Source organism: Lactuca virosa, chromosome 9, assembly GCF_052849685.1.
Source record: "Lactuca virosa cultivar CGN04683 chromosome 9, Lactuca_virosa_CGN04683_v6, whole genome shotgun sequence".
NCBI lineage: Eukaryota > Viridiplantae > Streptophyta > Magnoliopsida > Asterales > Asteraceae > Lactuca > Lactuca virosa.
In genome coordinates, this window is record NC_136434.1 from 203,928,354 (window position 1) to 203,946,870 (window position 18,517).

Genomic DNA, 18,517 nt, shown 5'->3' on the forward strand with positions numbered 1-18,517 from the left:
TAGCTTCCATGAATCTTAATAACATTGACTCGAGAGCATCTATCTTCTCGGATTGGACTCGTTCTAGTTGGCAGAGATTATGCTCTAGTTGTTGATATTTTGTGATGTCTTGAGCTCTCTTGTACTCCAGCTCATAATCCTTAGTAGAATGGGGTCCTCCACAAGCTCTGCATCTATCTTGAATTGGTCCACCCAATTTTGTGATCTTTTCTTCCATTGCATCGAGTTTTGCAATAACTGCACTAATAGCATCTTGACCTCCATCTTTACGTGGTTTTTCTTTGGTGACATCCTCCTTTGAGTTGTGATACTCTCTTGAATGCTTAGCGAATTCTTCAATCAATGCTTTATTTGTTGTTGGATCCTTTTTTGTCGTGGGCCCTTGCGAGTCTAGAAGTTGGCGAGTGCACACATTGACTCCGTCATAAAATATCAAAATTTCTTCTTGCACATTGAAGTCATGTTGAGGGCAATGTCGTAACAATTTCTTGTAACGTTCCCAAGCTTCATATAATGACTCCCCCTCCAATTGTTGAAATTTTTGGATGTTTCTTTTAAGCTTTGCCACTTTCAAAGGAGGAGTAAATTGGTTGATGAACTCAGTCTTAAAATCAGCCCATGTCGTGATTGCTCTAAAGGGAAGTGATTTTAACCATTCTTTTGCTTCACCCTTCAATGTGACCGGGAAAAGTCGAAGCATTACCGCATCTTTACTCACGTTTGGTGCATTAAAATAATGTGAAATCTCCACCACCTCTTCTATATGCTCATATGCGTCCTCGTGCTCCTTCCCATAAAAAGTTAGTTCCCGTAACATATTGATAATGTGCCCCGGAAGTTCAAAGTTTGTCGTGGCTAGGATTTTTGGTGGATCAAGACCCCATCTATTGTCGTTCCTCATATATCGCTTGTATTTTTCCATTGACATGGTCGTGATGTCCCCCATATTTCCTGCTAAAAAAAACTAGAAAACACACACATGAAAAGGACAAAAAAATAAAAATAAAAAATAAACGAAAAAATAACTGAAGCGAGACCACGACTTGATGAAGATAACCACGACGTGGTTGCGTTTCAGAAAAAAAAAACTAAAATAAATAAATGAAACCGAAGTAACTTTTTGTGGTTTTTACCCCACAAAAGGATCGAATAACTAAAAGCAATTAAACTAATAATCAAATAAGCCGTTCCCCGGCAACGACGCCAAAACTTGATGTGCACAAAAGTACCTACTAGTTTTAAATTTATAACCTAACGAACTTAACTATCTAAAATGCACCTAGGCAGTGTACCTAGTCTAATTATAGAATAGTTTAGGTAAGTCGGGTGTCGATCACAGGGAACACTATTTAATTAATAAAATAACTACTAAAAGCTAAACTAAAAAAAACAACTAAAATGGGGGTTTTTTATCTGATTTTACAAGTTTAGAAAAACTTAAGCACTCAACTAAAAATGTTTGAAATCAATATATTAAAAACAATTTCGTTTAGTTTCGAATTATTATTTATGGATTAATTAAGTTGGTTACCAGTTATTATGTAATTAGCGATCTGGTCCAATCTACTAATATTTTCACCAATTTATGTACTACTTTGTAAGGTCCTACACAAGCAAACACATAATTAGTTAATAATTATAATTGGGCTATGTAAGATTTGTTAAACACAATTATGGTCACAATTATGTTCCCCAACACATCTAAATTGTTACTTTTACCACTTAACTAAGATGTTGTCAATCCTAGCTCTACCAATTTAATGGTCACTAAATCACTAGGTAAACAAGTTCATGTAATCTAATAGCCACTAGCTACACTTAACTTAAATTAAAGCAACAAAGAGAAACACTTTAACATGCTAGGTAAGTTAATCAAACACAAACTCCAAACCAACTTTTATAAATCCATAAACTAATAAACTAAACCATAGTTATTAGGGTTTCATCTAACTAAACGACAGTAAAGAAGTTTAGCTACTCATATTTAAAATCAAATACACAAGCTCATGGAAAAGTGACATGATCAAACCGAATGAATTGATAATGTTTTCTTCTAGATCTCTTCAACTCTTGAGCTCTAATTGTTTCCTCCTCTTCTAAGGGTTTTACAGAGGTTCTTTTTCGTAATACTTCTCCAGAAAGTCACCTCCCAATCTCCCGATTCGACCCTATGTTCGGATATATATAATTTCCTAAAATCTAGCCACCACGTCGTGGTCCTCGTGTTTATCCCGTATTCTCCAAGCCAGCGTCAAGAATCGCGAAGATTCCATTCACCATGTCGTGGTGGGATCACCACGTCATGGTGGTTAAAAATATGACTTTTCTCAAAACATGAACGTCGTCTGAAATTGTGTCTAGTTTTCAGAACATTTTGAATCTTGTCAATCGGAGTTACGAGCCATGAGATATGGTCAAAAAAATGATGAGGGGTCAAGCTATCCTACAACATCCTTCTTGCCTAAGCTCACATTTTCCTACTTCCAGCTTCCATATTGCTTCCGAGCATGTCTTTTATGCTACATAACAGATATTAAACATAATAAGTACCTTTTGTTCTATAATAAGCATAATTATAGTTAAAAGTATTAAGATATGATGTAAGATATGTATCTAGATGTGCACATATCAGTAACAAACAGACATACATGCATACAACAAGAGTCACAAAGACAACAAGCACATAACATATCCTCTTGGGCCGGCATTGGTGCCTTCGACCAACGAGTACAGTGAGGAGACTCACCTCAATCTAGAGATAACTGAACCACATGCATTGCTGCTACTGGGGTCCTCACACTGAACACATCCAAATTATCCTTAATCAATAATTAAGACAATTTCCCATAAACCAAGGTCCAATTCATATCTCCTCATAACAATGGGTAAAATACTATTTTACCCTTCCTATACTTGGCCCAACAAGGCAAGGCCCTAACCCAAAATAAATCAAGGCCCAAAATGGCCCAAAATCCATTCAGGTGCGTACGCCCAGTGTACCAACCTGGTACACCCAGCATATGACGTTGAAGCCCAAAATTATCTCCAAAACTTCTAAATTCCATAAACTTCTAAATTCCGTAACTTTCTCATACGAGCTCCGTTTTCGACGTTCTTTATATCCACGCGTATGTGGCAATGCAATCTACAACTTTCGTTTAAACTTTGTCGGCTAATTTCGAATTTATTTTTAAAGTTATATTTTAATTGACTTAGACTGATAAAGTGCGTTAAAAATTCATAACTTTGACATTCGACGTCCGTTTTCATCTGTATTTATATCGTTGAGCTCCTATTAACGAGATCTTAGATTCTCGTTTAGGTTGTGTCAGCTAAAAATTGATTGATCTAAAATTCGAATTCCGGGCCGTATACTGCTATGCCAAATCTTAGAAAAATCATAACTTCCTCTAACGAAGTCAGATTTGGGTGTTTTCTATACGCACGCCCTCGGTTTAACGTATACTATGAATTTCGTTTAGATCTCTAAGGCTAAAAAGTATTTTATCGCAAACTCACTTTTTACATCACACAACGTCGTGTCGGTTTCGTCGAGAAACTTCGATAGGTCATAACTTCTTCGTTATAAGTTGGATTTCAGTGTTCCTTATATCCCTGAAATCCTTGTTACGACTACTTCAAATTTGTTCATAGATATTGGGTCTATCTATTATTTTTATTTTAACGCATATTTTTATTATTATTTTATTACATCGTTATTTTTGGGTTTTAGGCACTATAACACTCCTATGGTGCACATGCAACCCTAGATGCTTTGGAACTATGTTTTCTCTAATTATACATGCATTTTTAAATTTCCAAAGCATACAACTTAACTAGCATACAATTGAACATAACAACTAGTTAGATAGCTTACCTCTTGTGTAGTTCTTGGCCTTAGGAAGCTTGAGCACCTCAAATGTAATGCCTCTAATGTGTTACAAACACCAAATGCAAAGGAGGCTTTTAGAGAATAGGTTTAGCTAGCACAAAATCAGCTCACTCTTCTAGGAATGATACGGTAACCGATTTTTGGCTCAAGGGGCTTCTTTATATAGTGTTTCAAACTCTAGGGTTTCATCCATGTAACCCTAATGCACCATGACCTTCCATATCCCTTAGGCTCCATGGGTTAAAGCTCCATGGACTATCCATGTCCCATCCTAATGGATCACTGGCCCACACTATAAGAATGATTGATTTACATAATCAATCCCCATAGATTTAATTAGTCTCTTTTGATCACTAAATTAATTCCAAATTAATTCTTGACCAATACTAATTAAATAACATGATTTCTCAATTAATATATTAATACTTATAATATATTAATAAATCATCAATAACCTTATTCTCAAAAGTCCATCCTATCAAATTGCACTGGTGAAGGTAACCCAAAAGGACCATGCTACAATCGGGTCAAGTACATTTCGGATATAGTTATGGGCTTAGACACCAAATCCAACAGTCTCCCACTTGGATAAGTCTAATAACTATAACTGCCAATGTAACTTCAAGATCCAATTAGCAATCGTAGCTTCCAAAAGCCGCTGTTGAACTCTGACCCAGTCAGTGACTGTCCTTAGATAAGTGATCATATATTCCTCTGTTCTTAAGATATCAACGGACAAATACATGGAACATAGTCATATTTATTGTCCTGTAGTTAGTTTCCCGATTTCCGATATGTTTGACATAGAACATAATTGAACACATCAATTTAGTTCTGACCGGGCCGACACATAAGTCAAAACAAATCATCGAGGGGCCCAGATATCGCTTTTAATCCTCTTAGGATAAAAGGAAAGGATAAACTTCGACATTATTGATGGGTTTTTGAGCATTCTAACACTTCCTAAGTGTACATGCTACCCTAATAACCTTGAATCTATGTTTTCTCTATATACATGCAAATTCCTTTTTCAAGGTTATTTCCTAACTAGCATGGCATGGGGATTACATAAAACATAAAAACTAGTAGAAATACATACCTTGTTGTTGCTTGGATTCCTTCAAGACTTTGTGAGCCTAGCACCCCAAATGTTGTGCCTCAAATGCTTCACACAACACTACAAACTTGGAATAACTTGAGAGAATGTCACTTAGCCTCAAAAATCGGTTATGCCCTCTTCTGAATCAACTAGTACCAATTTTGCATGCTATAGGGTTTCTTTTATAGTGTGTCATAATTAGGAGTTACAAATGTAAACCCTAATTGTCATGACTCTTCATTTCTCATGACCCATGGGTTTGTAACTCCCATGGACTATCCATGGAGCTCCATATGGTTATAACCAAACCCATAAACCATGGATCATTAATCCACCATAAAAGAATTGATGATTGTCATAATCAACCCTATATATTTAATTAGTCTCACTTTGATCACCAAATTAATAGTAGATTAATACTTGATCAATACTAATTAAATAATACTATTATTAATATATTAGAACTTATAATATATTAATAATCACAAGTGTACTTTCTCTCATTTTGTCTATCCAAGTATTGCAATGCCATGCAACCCAAATGGACCATGCCGGGTCGGGTCAAGTACATACCAAATAAAGTTATGGACTTAGACACTATATCCAACAGTCTCCCACTTGGATAAGTATAATAACTATATTTACAAATATGACTTCAAAATCCGACTAGCAATCGTAGCTCTTTCAAAGTCTCTCGGAACTGAGATGATGATGATACGCCATTTAAGATAAGTGATCATATAATCCTCTGTTCTCATGATATCAGCCGGACAAACACATGGAACATGGTCTTACTTATTGTCCAGCATTTGTTTCTCGATCTCTGATTTGTTTCGACATAGAACTAAATTGAACACATCAATTAGGTTCTGACCGGGCCCGGTACATAGGTCAAAACCAAATCATCGAGGGGCCCAGATATCGCTTCTATTTCTAGAAGGAACAGATAAACTTCGACTGATATGTTTGTACTAACTACTTGTTGAATTATTCACAAAGGCACGTTTTATAACATCGAGTTACCAATGCGTTTTCGTACAATCAATGAATAACCAACTCATAGTCAACAACTCATATCTCTAGGTTTGAAGATTTATATGATATTACCGTCTCACGATCACTCAAGATAAATTCCATGAAGTGATGCAAGTGAGCGTGGGTTGAATCCAATACTCAGCCCTTATGAGTACTCATGAATGTTGTAGCAACCATTGCATTGTCTAAAGCACTTTAGACAAATCATACAAGCCAAATTCATGACAGTCTTGATTCATATCTACTTCCAACATATGACTGACTGTGGATGGTTTGAATAATATGATATATACCATAACATAATTATTCTGGAAGTCAAAACATGCAAAGTGAAACACAAGAATAATACTAATCTTATATGGCCCCAACACTTTGAGTGTAAATAAAAACACCTTTTATTTAAGCACCATATTGATTACTCATTATTTATGTTTCGATTAATCAACTTTATGCTTGAATTAAAACATTAGTTGTCCCATGCTCCAAGCATGTACACTATGTTTTTCCAAACAACAATTATGCCAGACTCCAAGTATGCATACTATGTTTACATATGGTCCTCTCTTTGTGAAATAGATCAATTGACAATATTCCAATGATGCTCATTTCACAATTCCAATCCTCGTTGTAAATGCAAGAATACCAAACTCTTGCCATTTACTGTAATCTGCTAGATTCTAAGCTTATATGCAATGATCCCCTTGTAATGACTATGCACAGAAGTCACAAAGACTTGGCAACAGACATTACAAAGTATTCCAATGGAAAACAATTCTATGGAAATGAAGTCTCAAATTCAAAGTACATTCCTTTGAACATCCTTCTTAGCATTAAGTTCTTTAATCTTACACAGATTCAAAGAATAACTTCCACCTATGGAGACAATTCCATATTACCATTTTGACCATCACTTCTGAACAAGAGTTGCCTCTTTTCAAAATATGTCAATATGGTCCTTACTCTATACTTCTAATTGTCCATGAGCAACCAATCTTTGGTAAACCTCAAATTGTCCTCGACAACTTTGCTTAATCATTTTAGTCATTTCCAGTTCTATTCCTTTTTCCATCTAAATGCCCTAGGCATTTGGAAAATTTAGAATGGATGAATATTATAGCATATGTAATCAAACCTATACCCAAAGCATATGGGACATGATTTATGCTATAATTTTTTTTTTATTTGCCATGTTTTCATAATTCGAACTATGAAGAGGGATGCCGAAATCATAATCGAATTTTGAGAACGCAACATATATAGAATTTCCTTATGTTGAACCATTCCAGCATAACATTCATATATATTCTTGACTAAAGTAGATTAAATTCTCAATCTAAGCTTGTAGAATTGGAGTGAAGTATAAAATCCTCTCCCTTAATTATAGCAAAACAACTTTTTCAAGGCGAATTGAAACTTTTGTTTTCTATAATTAATATTGCTGACTTGCAACACTTAACATAATAATCATGCTCCCACTAGCATAATGATTATTATCTTACTAGCATAACACTTATGCTCCCACTAGCTTTGACATGTATCCAGAGATCAGCTGGACTTTTAGAAACCAACACTTTATTGACTTTTCTACCAAAGTTCAGACTTCTTATACGCAATTTCTTTGGTAAGACTTTATCAAAACCATACACCTTTCCTTAGATAGCTCACTTGTGTGTCTAAACAATTATGAAGAGGGATGCCGTAATCATAATGTTTAGACCTTTTGTCATTCTCACAATTGCTATCTACTCAAAATCTACTTAGTGAAAGAGTTTCCTTACCATCATTTTCATGAATCGCAGAGAAACCTTATGACACTTAGATTTTTATGGTGTATGTGTTCCTATCCATGTGAATTTGTCATAACCATAACCACAAGACAAGGTTAGTGACAAATCCAAACTCATATAGATTGAACTTGTTCAATCTTAATTTCTTGCCACCTGGTAGCACAATGCCCACCATTGCTTCCGGGTTGTTATGCAAACAATTGAGAACTCATAGAACTCACAAGCATAATCAACTTTTAACTGGAATAGACACAGAAATAAGAATATGTCAACACGATAGGTTACAAACCTCAAGTCGTGGGCTAGTGATTAACAAAACTCTTGATTAGTTCTTGAACCTATCTTAAGATCTTTTAGACTCCCACTGTCCTCTTGACATATAAGACTCTCTTGCCAAATATTCAAGAGATAGTGCAGAATCTTTTACAAACACATCACACAATTGGCCTTAGTCGATCTTTGTTTTATCCAAAACATCACAACTTACCAATTTTAAATGTACAAGAGTAAGAAAACATTTTACTCTACATTTGATAAGTGTTTTAAACTTTTCTTAAGATTATGTCACTCAAGGCTCAATCTTGGAGTATAACTCCAGGATTTGTTTTTGGAACGAAGTATGAATTATCTTTTGATTTAACCATTTCAACAATTCACGATTCCTCTCCTCAGGCAACAAACACACTAAGGTGTCCTTAGAGGATCAATTATGATATGGTTCCATAATCATTAAGATAATCATAAAACAAAATACACAAGTACTCTCCCATCTCTTCAGATTGGAGAAACTTTTATCTTTCTACCTTATTTGATTCTTCTTATTCATTCTGCCATACATTGAAACTTTTCAAATGTTTCAGAATTACACTTAAACTCGTAAGCATAACCATATTTACTAAAATTTAGTAAATCATAACGAATAATCTTATCTACCTTTGTGGTGGACCTGACTAGTGCACAACTTAATGTACCCGATCCTTTAGTCCTTCGTTTGACACACATGCGAATGTGAACAAGGAATTAGTCTTAATTTACCAAAGATGAAAATTCTCATTCATCACACAATACAACCTGCATGATTCCAAGTTTCTATCCAACTGAAACTTGGGTGATGAGAATCTTTCCTTATTTGGTAAATTATGACACTACCACTAATGAAAGAATCAAATCCATTTACCCATATTGCTTATCAATGGAAGCATATAAGCAACAACCTTTTTCACAAATGCCATTGTAAGGATACTTAAAATAAATAAAATCAAAACCATTTTCTTTTATTTTAAAACTTTGTGGAAAACTTATCCTTACAATCCATATGGAAAACTTGTTGTTATTTATTCCTAAGCAATATATCATAACTCTTAAGTAACAACTCAAAATTCTGATCACCGAACCATGCGATCGAAATCCATCTTCACGATCAGAATCAACATATACTTCCTTTAAGTTTCTTCACTCTTCTTTGATTCTTAAAACATCAATATGTGACCCAGTCACATCATGCAATAAGAATCTCAGAATAGAAATTTAATAAAGTTAGATAATGGACTTCACCTAAAGCAGAGTCAAACATTTGACTTTACTATCCTTATGGACTTTTAGGTAAATTTGGCAGCTTCGCAACCAATGCCCTTCCTTTGGCAACAAAACATATGGACTCTTTGGAAACGGTACACGGGACTATCACAGACCTAGCCTTTCTCTTTACCATTTGGTCAACCGAGTTGACTATGGCCAATCCCTTTCCATTGGGAAGAGAAAGTTTTCTGGACTTCCAATGTCACCAATGTCAATGTCCAAATAGGTTTGGGAAGCAGATCTTCCAATCTAATTTGCTTTACCAATGCTCCAAATCATTGCCGATTCAGCATTCTCAAGCAAATAGGTAAGATCATTAAGGGTCATGTCGTGATTTGTCATCAGGGAGTGACTGAAGAACCGAGTCAACAGCCAGCTACCTCGAGACTTCGACACCCAACTCTCCCGGCTCGTCAATATGTGACTTAATCTCCAAGACCTAAGCACATATAGACTTTGTTTTCCAATAGGGATTGAGTGACTTAGAACTTATCAGGTCTTGAAACTTGTCGGATAGGGAGATTTATTGGAGGAGGTGGAGGAAGTGAAGTATGATTCCCACTCCCACTAATGCACAACAAAGGGATTGTTCTTTCACCTTGGTTGCCATTTGGGATATCATCTTCATTAGGAAGCTTGTTCCTAAAGATTTGGGAAGACCATAGCTGTCTAAACTAGACATCTATAATGGGAGAAATTCAAGTTAGTTGATTTAAAGTCCTTAATATAACACCCAATATGAAATAGTAAGGCTAGGACCCAACAACCTATTTATAACTGGAAGAGGGATGCCGTAATCCAAATTATAAAATAGTTGAAGGTAGGTAAATGACGATTTACCAATTTCCACCATAAAAACGAAATATAATTAAGTTTTTAATTGGATTTGAAACTCCTAGATCTTTTGAGATACATTGAACTTTCAATGGCATGTTTGAATCTCGATTGTGCCCTCTCAAGTTTGTGACTGGGATGCCGAGGATCACAAACAAGGTGTGAATAACCATACAAATTGACTTGGTACCCTCAACAATATTACCTAATCGATGTGCCGGTTAACCACACACGCTCCACCGATCTATAATAAAGTCAAGTTACCCTTTGCCACACTTACTAGTCCATGTTAGTGTGTCGGTTAACCACACACGCTCCACTAACGACTTGGTAAGGTACAAAGTGTAATTTTATGGGCTAGCACCAATTTCACATTTTACTAAAGTAACTAAGATTGGGAATTTATAATGTATAGTTACTTTATAATTCATTATACTTTTAATGAGTATTTAAAGTCGTATCCTACCTGTTCGGCTAACGACCCTCCACCGATCAAGGAAGCGGTGGGTGAGAGTGGACACCCATTAAGTCACCATTTTATAGGCAACAACCTTATACCCCCCTTATAGACTGGCTTCGTGAATGAGGCCTACTAACGGTAAGAATGACATATTCTTATACATATCTATATAATAAAATTATAATAATAGTATAAGTGTTGATTTTTAAACTTTTTAAAAATCTAAGGTTTAATTTGGAATTAAAGTATTAAAGTGTAAGACTTTTCAAATTCCAAAACTTGAGGGCAAGATTTGAAACTATTCCAAGTCTCTTCAATTTGTAACTTATGAGTTTTAATGGTTCATAAAAATGAAGACTCTTCATTTTATGAAACCTCTTTAGTTCTTTAATCACAATTTAAAGAAGTGACTTTTGGTTATCCATAACTTGAGGACAAGTTATGGACACCATCATTGCCATTAAGATCATGAATTAAACATACATGGAGGTTACATATAATTCCTATGATCTTCTAAAAACTCATAAGAACACAAATTCATGTCAAGCAATTTCAAGAAAATCATATAAACATATACAATACTTGAAAATTGATAAAAGTCATGTAAAATGGGTTAACATAATCATTATCATTTTGAAAAACAGATTTTACAAGTCCAAAACAGATTGGGATAATGATCTTAATCCATTTCCAGCAACAAAACTCGAAAAAAAACTGCCCAGCACGCTCCTACTCGCCGAGTGCATTATTCTACTCGTCGAGTAGGATGAATTTGTTCATGGACTCGGCGAGTCCTCCCCATGCACTCGGCGAGTCTAGTCGTCAGAGTGCAGAATTTTCGATTTTTTAAGCAGTTTTGCATCAAGTATACATAAAACAATCCTAGGCTCTGATACCACTGATGGGTTTTTGAGCATTCTAACACTTCCTAAGTGTACATGCAACCCTAATAACCTTGAATCTATGTTTTCTCTATATACATGCAAATTCCTTTTTCAAGGTTATTTCCTAACTAGCATGGCATGGGGATTACATAAAACATAAAAACTAGTAGAAATACATACCTTGTTGTTGCTTGGATTCCTTCAAGACTTTGTGAGCCTAGCACCCCAAATGTTGTGCCTCAAATGCTTCACACAACACTACAAACTTGGAATAACTTGAGAGAATGTCACTTAGCCTAAAAAATCGGTTATGCCCTCTTCTGAATCAACTAGTACCAATTTTGCATGCTATAGGGTTTCTTTTATAGTGTGTCATAATTAGGAGTTACAAATGTAAACCCTAATTGTCATGACTCTTCATTTCTCATGACCCATGGGTTTGTAACTCTCATAGACTATCCATGGAGCTCCATATGGTTATAACCAAACCCATAAACCATGGATCATTAATCCACCATAAAAGAATTGATGATTGTCATAATCAACCCTATATATTTAATTATTCTCACTTTGATCACCAAATTAATACTAGATTAATACTTGATCAATACTAATTAAATAATACTATTATTAATATATTAGAACTTATAATATATTAATAATCACAAGTGTACTTTCTCTCATTTTGTCTATCCAAGTATTGCAATGCCATGCAACCCAAATGGACCATGCCGGGTCGGGTCAAGTACATACCAAATAAAGTTATGGACTTAGACACTATATCCAACAATTATATGCTTGTACTAACTACTCGTTAAATCATGCACAACGATACGTTTTATAACATCAAGTTACTGATGCGTTTTCGTATCATCAATGCACAACCAATTAATAGTCAACAACTCATATATCTTGGTTTGAAGACTATATGATTTTATCATCTCACAATCACTCGTGATAAATTCCATAAAGGGATTCAGGTGAGTGCGGGTTGATCCAATGCTCAAATCTTATTTCACAAGCACTCATGAATGGTGTAGCAGACTTTTTCTATGTCTAACACCTTAGACATCTACAAGCCAACTCATGACAGTCTAGCCTCATACCTACTTCCAAAGTATAATTGACTGTGGATAGTATGAATAATCTTATTATTCTGGAAGTCAAAACATACAAAAGTGAAACAATAGTAAATAACTGACACAAGACAATAACTTTACCTATAAATAAAACACCTTTTATTCAATCATCAAAATGTCAATTACAATTTAGCTATTACAAGTTTCTGATTTATCTAATCACTAAAACTAATATAATCGTTTAGCCCAATGCCTCTTGCGTGCTGTAAGTGCTTAACCCTACTCAGTCCCTTTGTAAGGGGATCTGTTGGGTTGTCCTGTGACGATATTGTCTTCACCATGAGGTGTCCTTCTTCTACTTGATGTCTTATGAAGTGGTACTTTCTTTCGATATGCCTAGATCTACCGTGATCTCTGGGTTTCTTGGTTAAGGCAACCGCTCCTTCATTATCGCATAACACTTCTATGGGCTTCTTTATGGATGGCATAACTCCAAGGTCACAGATGAAGTTCTTCAACCATATCGCCTCTTTAGATGCTTCGCTCGCTGCAATTTACTCAGATTCATACGTTGAATCAGCCACAGTCTCCTGCTTTGAAATTTTCCAAGTTATTGCTCCTCCATTTAGGGTAAACACCCAGCCCGACTGAGAATGCATATTATCTCTATCAGTATGAAACCCGACGTCACAATACCCTAATACTCTCAAGTCATCACTCCCACCGAGGGTAAGGATCCAATCCTTAGTCCTCCGCATGTACTTAAGAATGTTCTTTACTACAGTCTAGTGAGCTCTATCAGGATTCCCTTGATATCTACTGACCATGCTCAAAGCAAAGGCCACATCAGGGAAAGTACAAATCATAGCATACATGATTGAGCCAACTGTGGAAGCGTATGGTACTCAACTCATTTCTGCTATCTTAGCTTTTGTACTAGGACTCTGAGTCTTACTCAGTTTGGTATTGCTTTGGATAGGTAAGTCACCTTTCTTGTAGTTCTCCATGCTGAAACGCTTCAATACCTTGTCCAAGTAGGTACTTTGACTAAGTCATATTAGTCTCTTACTCCTGTCTCTCAAAATCCTTATCCCTAAGATATAGGTAGCTTCTCCAAGGTCCTTCATAGCAAAACACTTCCCAAGTCAGGACTTAACCTCCTGCAAGGTTGGGATGTCATTTCATATGAGTAGTATGTCATCCACATACAACACGAGAAAGCTAACTATGCTCCTACTAGCCTTGACATATACACATGACTCATCCTCGCTTCTCGAAAATCCAAACTCTTTGACTTTCTCATCAAAACAAAGATTCCAACTGTGAGATGCCTGTTTCAGTCCATAAATGGATCTCTCAAGCTTACACACTCTATTAGGGTACTTTGCATTGACAAAATCCTCTGGATGACTCATGAAAACATCTTCAACCAACTTTCCATTAAGGAAAGCAATTTTGACATCCATCTGCCATATTTCATAGTTATGAAATGCAGCTATGGCTAACATAACCCTTATAGATTTTATCTTTGCTACTGGTGAGAAGGTCTCATCATAGTCAACTCCCTGAGTTTGAGTAAAGTCTTCCGCAACCAGTCGCGCCTTATATGTGTGTACTTTCCCATCCATGTCGGTCTTCTTCTTGAAGATCCATTTGCACCCGACTGTCTTTCGACCCGGTACATTGTCAATTAAGTTCCAAACTTGATTGTCATACATGGATTGAATCTCGCTGTCCATAGCCTCTATCCAATTTGTAGACTTGGGGCCTGCCATGGCTTCCTTATAGGTTTTAGGTTCATCCAGATTTATCAATGTACTATCACTGATAAATGTATCACCTTCAGCTGTTATATGAAAACCATATAACACAGGTGGAACACTAACTCTACTGGAGCGCCTAACAGGTACTGTCTCGTCAATAGGTTCAACATGAGTTTCCTCCTCGGGTTGATCACTAGTGTTTGAGGTTCCTATTGGGTTTTATATAATACAACATCCTATGGTGCACATATAACCCTGAATGCCTTGGATCTATGTTTTCTCTAATTATACATGCAATATTATTTCCAAAGCATTAAGCCTACAACTAGCATGCAATTGACATAAACAATATAAAATACTAGTTAGGAGTTTACCTCTTTATGTAGCTTGTAGAACTTGTTATATTTGGCCTTTAAGAACTTAGCACCAATAGTATGAATGCCTCAAATGTTATCACAACACACCTTGGACAAAGATGACTTTTGAGAGAGAATCTTGCACACCAAAATCGACTCCATAAACTCCAAGAAAATAACTAGTTACGATTTTGGCTATGGAGTAACATATTTATATGTAGGATTCCAAAGGTGATGAATTTACCCTAATCCATACCCATGGGGTTATGATCCATGGTTCATGTGGCCCAACTCTTTATGTATCCTTACATAAACTTAGTCCAACATGGATCAATAGCCCAATCCATATGTTTTACTAATTACCATAATTAGTCCCCATAGATTTAATTAGTCTCTTTTGATCACTAAATTAATTCCAAACTAATTCTTGATCAATACTAATTAAATCATATGATTTCATATTAATATATTAGAACTTATAATATATTAATAAATCATAAATAACCTCTTCTCAAAAAGTCCATCCTAACAAATTCTCCTAATGATATGAAACCCAAATGGACCATGCTACTCTCGGGTCAGGTACATACCAATTATAGTTATAGACATAGACACCTAATCCAATAGTCTCCCACTTGGATAAGTCTAATAACTATCATTGCAAGTACGACCCCAAAATCCAGACTAGCAATCGTAGCTCTTAAAAGCCGTTGTCGAATTCTGACCTAGTCAATGACACATCCATTAGATAAGGGATCATATATTCCTCCATTCTACAAGATATTATATGGACTAAGACATGGATTATAATTATTCTCTATGTCCATCTGTTGTTTCCCAATTTTCGATTTATGACGACCGACTAATTTAACAAATCAAATCAGTCCAGGCTCGGCCGAGCGCTTAGGGTTTTCATCATTAAATCATCGAGGGGCCTACAGATATCGCTTTTATCCCTCTAAGGGTAAAAGGAATGGATAAACTTCGACTCAAAGGCTCGCTTGTACTTACTCATCAAATTACACACAACAATATGTTTTATAACACCAAGTTACTGGTGCGTTTACATATGTCAATGGGCAACCGACTTGTAAATTACAACTCACATGTCTTGGTTTCAAGAATATAAGATATTATCGTCTCATGATCACTCGTGATAAAATCCATGAAGTGATTCATATGAGCGTGGGTTTAATCCAATAATCGAATCTTATTCCAGAAGTACTCATGAACACTGCAAGAAAACTTGTGCTATGTCTAAACGCCTTTAGACAAACCTACAGACCCATTCATGACAGTCATGCCTCAATACCTACTTCCAAAGTATGATCGACTGTGGATGGTTTGAATAACCTAGTTATTCGGGAAGTCAAAACATGCAAAGTGAAACACAAGAATGGCCCCAAAACTTTTGAGTGTAAATAAAACACCTTTTATTTAATCACCATATTGATTACACATTATTCATTATATAATGTTTCGATTAATCAACTTAACACTTGAATTAAAACAATAGTTATGCCATGCTCCAAGCATGCACACTATGTTTGCCTATTGTCCTTTCTTTGTGAAATAGATCAATTGACAACATTTCAATGATGCTCATTTCACAATTCCAAATCCTTATCGTAAATGTAAGAATACCAAAATCTTGCCATTTACTGAAATATGTTAGATTCTAAACTTACATGCAATGATCCTCTTGTGATGACTATGCACAAAAGTCACAGAGACTTGGCAACAGACATTACAAAGTATTCCAATGGAGAGCAATTCCATGGAAACGAAGTCTCACATTCAAAGTACATTCCTTTGAACATCCTTCTTGCATTAAGTTTTCTAATCTTATACAGGTTTAAAGAATAACTTCCACCTATGAGAACATTTCCATATTCTCATTTGACTATCACTTCTAAACAATAGTTGCCTCTTTTCAGAATATGTCAATATGGTCCTTCCAAAATTTACACTATACTTCCAACTATCCATGAGCAACCAATCTTTGGTAAACCTCAGATTGTCCTCGACAATTGCTTAATCATTTTAGTCATATCCAGTTCTAATCCTTTTTCCCTCTTAATGCCCTAGGCATTGGGAAAATTTAGAACAGATGAATATTATAGCATATGCAATCGATCCTATACTCGAAGCATATGGGATATGATTCATAATGTCTCACATAAAGACATGATACTTGACCAGTCTTTTGCTATAATGTTTTTATTTGCCATGTTCTCACAATTTGAACTATGAAAAGGGATGTCGTAATCATAGTCGAATTTGAGAACGTAATTAACATTTCTATATATAGAATTTCCTTATGTTGAACCATTCCAACATAACATTCATATATATACTTGACTAAATTTGATTAAAATCTCAATCTAAGCTTTTAGAATTGGAATGAAGTATAATTTCCTCTCCCTTAATTATAGCAAAACAATTTTTCAAACCCTGCAACTTTGCGAATTGAAACTTTTGTTTTCTATAATTAACATTGCTAACTTGCAACACTTAACATAATAATCATGCTCCCACTAACATGATAATTATATCCTTTTTAGCATAACACTTATGCTCTCACTAGCTTTGACATGTATCCAGAAAATCAGTTGGACTTCTAGAAATCATGCTCCCATCAAGTTTTGACCCTATATGAGGGCTGGACCGCAAACTCTACCTCACTTCTTCTCTTCCAGCCAAAAACACCTCCCTCTTCTCTCTCGAATTTCAGTCGTGAACACCTATTCACTCTCAACTATCACTCCTTTTCCTTTGAATCTTCATTGGATCTGCTTAGATCTTCAAGTGTTCTTAATTTCTTCAAGAACATCCAGCCGTGAACCCTTAAATCATCATCATTCGTCAAGAACTTCAATGCGTGAACTCAAGATCATCAAGATCCTTGGGCCGTGAACACTTGCATATCCTTCATTCCACCAAGAACACCAAGAACACACACTTGTGTTTGCAGCCGTGAACACCAAAGCCTGGCCGTGAACTCCTTTCAGCCTTCCATTTTCGATTCTAACACTTCTCTTGACTTGTTTTGTCTCAGGATCTATCTAGTGGAGACAATCATCCTATATCGAACTTTCATACGAACCACTCACACAAGGTGAGTTCATACCCCTATAAATTACCATTTTAAATGCTTTTAAACGCTTTCGGGGGAGAATACAAGTAGAACAGGATTATATTGTGTTAATCATTTACATGTGAAAACAACAACCAAAAAGGATTTCTTATGTTAATTACTTGCTAAAACCATTTTTAAAACTCTTTAAACTCTTTTAAACTATTTTAGACTTCTGTTTATTATCACAAATCATATTCATGTATATATTTATGTATAAGTATGCTTTAATGAACTTAGGACTATTGCTAAATACCTTGACTCATGTTCCTTGTTTTGTTGTGGGCTTAAGGTAGGATTCACTAGTCCGACTGTCTATTGATCCATAATTATACATGATAAATATATGCATGAATATTAAATCTCATTTTCAAAGAACATACATAACTCATTTGTATATACTGAGCAATTGAGCCATTTTCTGAATCCTTTACAATGCAAACAAACATACTAGTAAACTATAATAGGTATAGTTTAGAGATCAAACACAATATTTTCTAGAATCAAAGAAACAATACATGAAATCAATACATACATACTAATACTTTTCATTACAAAGCATACTATTTATTTACAAGAACAAGAAGGAACTTACATACTATACGTAAAGAAGA

At 35.4% G+C, this 18,517-nt stretch overlaps 1 non-coding gene across 1 annotated transcript; it reads left to right on the top strand.

Moving 5' to 3' along the window:
* Nucleotides 1-455: 455 nt before the first annotated feature.
* LOC145141667 (small nucleolar RNA R71) lies at nucleotides 456-562 on the top strand. The gene has a single exon (XR_013722861.1). It is a non-coding gene; the product is annotated as a small nucleolar RNA R71 (small nucleolar RNA).
* The last annotated feature ends 17,955 nt before the right edge of the window (nucleotides 563-18,517 follow it).